General features: G+C 36.9%; 1 protein-coding gene across 1 annotated transcript in view; it reads left to right on the forward strand.

Moving 5' to 3' along the window:
• The window catches only part of dll4 (delta-like 4), a 250,962-nt gene that overhangs the window by 161,844 nt on the left and 80,313 nt on the right, over positions 1-8,805 (forward strand). The gene's annotated exons all lie outside the window — the stretch shown is intronic.

Genomic DNA, 8,805 nt, shown 5'->3' on the forward strand with positions numbered 1-8,805 from the left:
ATATGTAAGAATAACTCTTATCCTTCATAAAATCCAAACAAATGAGTAATCAAAAAAATACCCCCTTGTGCAGTGTGTGCTGAGACATGAGCTAATCAGACCTACTTCATTTGTATTAAAGGCTGTAAAAATGTCAATTTCTGCTTTAAAAAAACTTTTTTGATGGGTGTATATGTGACTTTTAGTGCTTCTGCAGTTAGCCTCAAGCAGACACTCACTGCCTTGGCTGAATGCAACCTGCAATAATATCCTGTGGGCTACCATTCAAGGTAATTGGACAGCAATTTATTTCGCTCTTATCCGCATGCAAGTGCAGATAACAATCCATTCCATACCAACACATATCAACTTCAGAGACCAGTATCCCTGAAGATGTCTCAAGCATGCTGCCAATCAGTGTTGGGATTTCCTTACATTCCTTACTTTCTGGCTTATAAATAACTGACCAACCTCTATTCAATAAGCATTTTTTAGATGTTTTCCTCACAAGGACAGACTGGCCAGTTATTGAGAGTTAATTATTGTACAGTTGTTTTCTTCTCAGGTTCATATACTGTGGTTTGTGTTACTTACTTTTTATGTGCTCCTCTCTGGGATGTAATGAACTGCGACAAGTCAGTGTTTATTCTGCAGACATATCTGATCCATGTGTTCTTTTTTAAATGCTGATGAAATTGTAAACTGTGCATGGAAAAGGAAAGGGAAATAATACTCTCAACTGGCTACACTGGAGGTTGGCCAATGTCCCCAGAGGCTTACATCGTCATCACATGATAGACTACATTTTCCAAGATTGCAAGTCAACTTCACTATATGAAAGTGGACCCCCAGAGAATCATCATCTAATTACTGCCAAATTAAATCTTTTAAGTCTTTCTCATTCATTGACCTCTTGCTACAACTCATGTTGGTAATTGTCTATCTGATAGACAACACAAAAAAACGACCCCTAAACCAATGACTTGATTATCAGCCGAGTCTGCAAATGCATTATCGCCCCCTGACCATCAACATCGCTGAAGAGTCCTCTGTAATGCATTTGTTTGCAAAATAATAAATGTGAGACATTTGATCAAAGTCAAGTCTAATATGTTTGTGTGATCACTTCCCCTGTTATATAATGCCAATCTCACAAATGCATTAAATTATCCTGCTGTAATAGTGAGAGAAGCTATCAGGAGACAGGCTGTCTGCTCTGATGAATGTCTACAGTCTCAGTATTGATGATGTATTGATTTTGCACTTAAATGTAGGGTTGATTTGATGGCATATGTCCAGTGAAAGCTTTTCAATAAAGAATCTTAAGCACTTACATTTTCCCCACCCACAAACTCATAAAATTATATCTTAACCACAAAGGACTATCTTGTGGTTGAGATAAAGATTCTACTGTGAAACATCATACATTTCCTTGTTAACTTCAGGCTATATCTCATTGTTAGGGAAGATATACTTAGCTGTTTGGTTTCAAACATGGAGCTTAGTGTAAGTTTAAGAAGGAAAAGTGGTTATTTTCTAACATCTCGCTGCTGTGTTGATGAGCAGATTATGAACGCTTTAAGTAATAATCAAACCAAATTCTACCACAACCCTCTACGGACCAATCAATCTGGGCTATCAAAGTTTTAAATCTGTTCTCTCTCTCACAATCAGTTTGTCATTTCAGTGTGATAGCTGTGACTCTACTCCGCACCATTCACTTCCATTCTGACACAGCAGAGGTCAAATACAGCCTCAGAACCCCAATCCCCAACATCGTGCATACTTCTACCACCATCACCACCACCAGTGTTTAGACTCCATAGAGGGTTATCCAGTCCTGCGACAGGTCTCATTACCCCTCTGAGTAAATGAAATCATCATGACAGAGTCTATTTGCCAAGACATTGCTATATTTTTCTTTATCTAAACTGTTAAATAAACGTTTGTTAACTCTTACACAAATCTCTCCTGATTTCAGAACAGCGCCTACTGCAAATATCAGGAGTTTTTTAGAAGTGTGAAAACACTATATCTTATTCCCACAATTTTTGTAGAGGGGTAAACACTTGATCCTAAGTGTTACATTATGAATCACATTTGATTCTACCCTGTGATGATGTGGGGGTTGTTGTTTGGTAGCATTGTCCTACAAAAAGAGAGAAGTCACTTCTCCTCTACATGTTACTCATGAAAGACTGGATCAGGTCATTTGTAAACATTTTATTATGCATGTTATTTATATGTTAATGAGCTACTACAGCTGAACTGAAGTCAAATCCTGTCAATGAATTTCAGATTGTAAGATGTGTTGTTTCACGCTGCGTTGCCATGTTTACTCTGAGGATAAAACTCAGTGTGCCTGACATGGCTGTACACATTTGAACATTTGCTGTTTCTGGCTATAGTACTGGAGCACAGTTGGTATATACAAATACACATAGCTGTACTTAACTCCCCATGGATACATATATTGAGCAGAACCAAAAACAAGTAGTGTTGGTGAAAACTCCCGCAGGCATACCAAACCAACTAGAGCAGATGCACGTGAAAAAAAAGGCTGTACATCCGCAATTTTAATTAAACTGCTTGGATTCAAAGCTGTATTGACATCTGCAACTAATAACTAGAGCGCTTTTTTAGAACAAAACCATGATCTACACATACATCTCTATGTCAGCATGCAGCATTAGCAGCAGTGTTGTGGAGCCCTGAGGAGGGCAGTGTGGAGACGTGGACAGAAAACAGATGGATTTCAAGAAGGATACAGTTGAGCTGCACAGTCGATCAGATAAGTTCTGCTCTAACAGGAACCATGGGATCGTCACTTAATGCCTCTTTATAACTTCATTTCAGGGAAAGCGAAATCGTCATGCGACTGCAGTAAACACTAATAAAGGGTGGCTCTTATTTTTATGCAAAGCACTTGTGAACATTGTATGGATTATCCTTTTTTAAAATTCATTTCTTAATTTATAGTGAAATTAATGGTATATAGCCCAAAGGAATGAACACCTTAATTCTAACTTCTTAAAGAACCCCTTTTTTTCTTCCTTTAATTGTAGACAGACACTGCTGATAAGGAGGGTAAAACATTCAAGTTAGAAAACAGTGTTAACTTGTGTGAGTGTGTATAAACAAAAGATAGAAGCTAATTGGACAGAAAAACGTCAATACATGGAGTGCAGAAGACGAGCTGTTCCAGTCTACAACTTGTTAAATTCAGCACATTATGTGAAATAGAGATTCCTCCGTAATATACAATATAATGTACTTATTCTTTATAATCATTTCTAGATGTTGAAAGATTACATGTTTACCCAAATAGGAAGTGATTTGACATGTAGCAAGCAATTTGAGGAATGTGTGTGTGTTTATTTGTGTGTGTGTGTGTGTCTGTGTGTGTGTGTGTGTGTGTGTGTGTGTGTGTGTGAAAAGGAGAGACATATGTCGGATGGATGGACAACTAATCAATAGATGGAGTGCACATCAGATGAACAGAGCAGATACTCATTTACGAAGTAAATAGGCCCCCGCGCTTAATGTGACCAATTGAGTGTGTGATTGATTATAAAGCATACTCAGAGAATGGGCAATGTAAAGACACAGTGAGGCTTTACTTTAAGTGTCCTTGGTCCTGTGTTGGTGTTTAACTGTTGAGGAAAAGAACATTTTCTAATAGGCCTGTTTAAATGTGTTTGTATTCTGGAGACAGAGAGCACTGCTGTTTAATCCTTGGGAAAAAGACATTCTATTTGAAAGTGTTGCAATTATTATACTACAATATTCATTTTAACCTTTAAAGATGCTTCATGACAGATAAAAGTAGATATGACAGCAAAGAAAGGAAAAAGTCGTTTTCAGAGGTACGAGCAGTCATGTTTTCCTTGTTTTGTAATATTTATGTTATTTTCCTTTCATTATTAGATACATCAATGTTAAAATTAGATTCCACTATTTAGCTGACTGACATGGAGCTCGAGACTATTTTAAAGAAGGCCACAGTTTTCAGATAATAATAATTTATTCAATTAGATGTTTTGAAAGAAAAAGCACAAGTGACAATGACTGTTATTTTTGTCCATTAATAGTGCCAACATCATATTTGCAGATACTAAAAAATCTTATTTGATAATTATCTTTACTCAATACTTACAACAATAATCAAAACAGTTGCCAGTTAATTCTGTCAATCAGTTAATCAATTATTCTTTACAGCTGTGTACTGTGCAGAAGTTTGGTTGATGACAACACATTACATTTTATTTGCCCTGGGTGGAGTAAAGTTGGATAAATATTTCCAATAAAGTGGGGTGAAATACATTTTAGACTCTACCTCCTAAGAATACTAAACGTGTCCCATGTAGTTAAGTCACCAGATGCTGAATTTTTACACTGAATTTAATAAACAAGTTGGCAAAACAAAGGGTACTTAAAATACGATACTTACTTTTAGAGGCATCAATACCCATTTGAAAAAAAGTCTGACATGGCAGGCAAAACACAAAGACAAATAGACACAAGAAACATCCACTAGTAACAAGGGTTATGGCTGGCTGCTCAGTTGGTGAGTCGGTTGTCTTTCAACTGGAAGGCTCAGGGTAGTTTTCTTACTGTAACCTTAAAATTCAACAACAGTTGCTATTCCCAGTTTACTCTTTGACTCTTCTTTTTATATATGTTTTAATCTTTTATTTACACAAAAGTCCTGCTCGGGAAAATGCTACAAATTAGAATCCCCTATAAGCACTTTCATACTTGCATTTGATTGCTGTTTTCAGTTTATGTAAACTATCTGTCCTTATCGAACAAACCATAACCAAGACAGATAATAAACAAAAGAAATACAAAAATACATCTATAGTTGGTGATTCATGTCGTTATTAAATGGAAACATTTATTTTATACGATTTTTTTTTTGCACATAGGAACTACTATTTCACATATAGATGTAAGCTATAATAATAATAATATATTCTTATTGCCTCTTTTTTCCCATTTTAATTACACACATTCATCTACAGAAACACGGTATGCCTTGTGACATGCAACTGTGCACACTGACAGATTTCCTTTATCGTCAATTGTCTTGACTAAAAGATAGAAAAAAACCTACAGGGACATTTAAAATATTACAATAGCTTCTTCCATTAAAAAAATCAACTAATGGGCATCCAACCTCGATTCCTGAGCCATTGAGAGCACTGAATGATGCCTCTATCCTATTACTAAGTGCACAGAAGAAAAGGTGACTTCTGTATAGATTGGACCTCTATATCGGCAACACACAGTGCTGCATTAACAACATCAACAGAGATGCTTCTAAAGACTTAAAGTACTTTTCATAGATTGCATGCTGAAAGAGGAGTTCAAATGTACTTCTTTAAAAAAAAATCATGTTGAAACCTGAGGCCATGAAAGGTTCTCACTGAAGAAGCAGTTTTTGCAACTAATGTATGGTACATCAAAAGTCTCTTTTAGGTTGGACATCTAATTAGACTGCTCTCAGGGTAATGACTGTACTGCTGAAGTGACTGCAGGAAAGAAAGTACAACTGTAGGGCATTAGATGAAACATATGTATAAATGATTTGGAGCTGGACCTGGAAATTGAGATTTCTGAACAAGAAACAGGGAAAGTGAGTGGTTCTTTATTTATTTGAGATGATGAGATGAGATTCAACTTTATTGTCATTACACATATACAAGTATAGGGTAACGAAATGAGGTTTGGCATCTCACCAGAAGTGCAAATAAGCAGAAAGTGCTTATTTGTTATTTCTTTAAGGTTTCAAGGTTAGTCTCAGTATTCTGTGTCTAAAAGAACAACACTATTCGATTTGCAAGTGTTTGATCTGCAGATTCCCAAAAAGGAATGCACTACTGCAGGTTACCAGAAGATGATAATGCAGACACAGCTACAAGTTAACACAGACACATATGTTGTTATACTTAAATGTACATTAACATACTTTTGAGAAATTCTGAACTACAGCAGCACTCACAATTGATTCTTATGTTTGTTGATGTAGTCTGCATCCAAATGAGGACAGGAAACGGATGTAAATACTGACCATTCAGTCGCTGTGGTCTCAGCACAGCTCCCTCCGGCTGTTGATGTGTGTGTGTGTGTGTGTGTGTGTGTAAGGTTGCACATCATTCATTCAGTTTCAAAGTCATGTTCGAGTTACAGCTGTATTTTGCAACCTTATTTACCTTAAGACCTCAGCTGCCTCATGCCTCTGCCTTTCTGGACAACTGTGACTGAGGAAATCAACCTTTAATACACCCTGGAATAAAAAAAAAAAAAAAGATTTATCAGTCTACATAGGCAGAATTTTTTTATTGAAAAAAATTGGAAAAAAGGTCCAGAAAAATATCATGCCTATTGAAGTTTGAACTTCAGATGTTGTTCTGTGAACACACTGTGAAAGGTTACAAAGACACCTGCACACAGGGTTGTGACATTTTGATTGACATCCCTTGGTAAGCTGTGTGGGAAGTTTGTTCCCAAAGTAAGGTGTATTCATCACCTCAGTGCATCTGTTCAGTGCTTAAAATGAAAAATACCAGAAATCTATTGCTGACTTTTTACAGACGAGATATCGCACATATGGATACCCATACTGCTGCTAAATCATTTGAAGTGGGAAGGACATACAGGAATACACAAAGTGTACCTATGGAAGTTAAACACGTCTGTAAAGTTGAAAACTTAAGGCACATCACAGCGTAGAAGTTGGGCACATTTTCATTACAACAGGAGGAAAATTGCCATTTGCCGTCGGCCCTTTCATTTAAAAAAGGAAACCATCAGGGATCTAACAGATGTCAGAATTTTGACAGGAAACTCTGAGCCTCTGTTGAACATCCCATCATCTGCAAAACAATGAAAAAAGTACAGATTTGGCACAGTCCCGCCGAGCATTCACAGTTTTGCATTAAGCCAGCTGTATTACATGTCAGGAATTGTGATCATCAGTTTAAGTCTTCCTACTGGGACATCAGATACACAACATTGCTTGCACTGTTCAGAAGTCCCTTTGCATGCATATTTATGTACTAGTCATGTTCTGAATATTAGTGTTGAATTTACATGTGCTCTTCACTACCTGTTTGCCAGCTTCAGATCAAGATTCTCCTTTATTTGCATCTCGTAAACATGGTTTAATTCTTTGTTATCGCTGACAGTCATGTACAGCTGCACGCCCCACAATGCAGACTTATTTTCCATGCTAATACTTCTTTGCACACTTTGTACATGCCACACTTAATCACATACACCATGTTTCCATTCAGACTACAAAGAGGGGAACACTTTAGCGAAGTGCTGTCAGGACCAAACTGTGCTTTCATTTCACATTCTCAGCAGGTGATTTTTCAGTCCTGTTTATGTTCTGCTTGTGAGCAGAGCCGTGGTGTGATGATGTCTGAGCTGTAATGACATCACAGTTAACTGACAGGACCCAGAGTGTGTGGCCATGCGGGAGACAGGAAGCGTGAGAATGTGACATTTAAAAGACTCACTTTGTGGAGCATTTCGGCAGTGTTGTGTGAGCAATCTGCAACTCCAGAACTGCTGTTGTTTGGAGTTGAAGTCATATTCCTGCTTTTTTTTTGTTCCATTCATCACACAGATAGTAGCCTCAGCTCCCCTTGGTTTAGCTTTTTCACAGCTTTAATGAAAGTCGATTACTCCCTTGCAATGCTAATCCGAACACTTCCTGCTGTTTTTTAACAGTCAAAGCCTTCCAGCAGCACAGTTTGGCTCAGCACAGGTATCCTGCCCAGGGGAAATCTTACTGCACATATTGTCTTTCCCATCCCCTCTATTTATTATTTTTATTATAATGTTGGTTAATGCTTGTTTTGCCTCTCTATTTTTTGCTGCAATGGAAACTATCTTCAATAGCTTTTGCACAGTTTCAGTCATAGAGCGTTCTTAATATGTTATGTCCCTTATTGTTGGTTGGGAATAATTTAATACCTACATTTGATTTATTATTACTGTTCATATTTCTTGGAAGTGCCCCAATTGCCGAGTGAACTAGGATTTTGATGTTTCAATGCATCAGATCTTATCTAAAATAATCAAAGCATGCATAGTCAAAGATATAGAAGATTGCAATGTTTTTTGAACATAAAAAAACATATATGTTTCATAAATTCAGAAGATTCCTATGTACTAGACAAGATTAAAGATAGTGAAATTACATATGACCTTTAGTTGTTCATAATGCAGTGCTCAGCTATGAGAAGACCTCTCAGCATCTGAAACTGGATAGATCCACAGCATGTTTCAAAACAGTGATTTAAATGTTTCCTTGTCATATCTGTTGATTTTGGCAAATTAATTTGAACGTACTTCTTAAATTAATTGTTTCAACACTGAAATCCGTAAACACCTGCTGCTAGCTGTTATTTAAGTATTTTCCTCTATTTAAAAAAAATGCTGGCAAATGATTTGACACTTATACAAGTTAAATTGTATGAAATTTGCAAAACATCTTGTTACCTCATTATTGATACAACCAATCTGAAGTAAAGCACTTGGCTTATTTAATAAAATAAAATCCTAGAAGCTGGAGTTATTGCTACAATCTAACACAAGATCGATTAATTCACTTACATTGGTTGGACCCCCTTTTTCCCACCTGGGAAGGCTCTTTGCTTCCAGGTGAGAGGGTTGAGTGCTGTAACACGTTCACATAATAGGATTGTAATATTTACAGTTTCATACTGTTGTTCTATCCTCCTCAGCTCTTTTACGGTTCTTTAAAAAGTGGTAAAACAGCGCCCCCCCGATTGTTATGTCCAATACATAACG

The sequence above is a fragment of the Symphodus melops genome (assembly GCF_947650265.1).
Source record: "Symphodus melops genome assembly, chromosome: 1".
NCBI classification, from domain to species: Eukaryota; Metazoa; Chordata; class Actinopteri; order Labriformes; family Labridae; genus Symphodus; species Symphodus melops.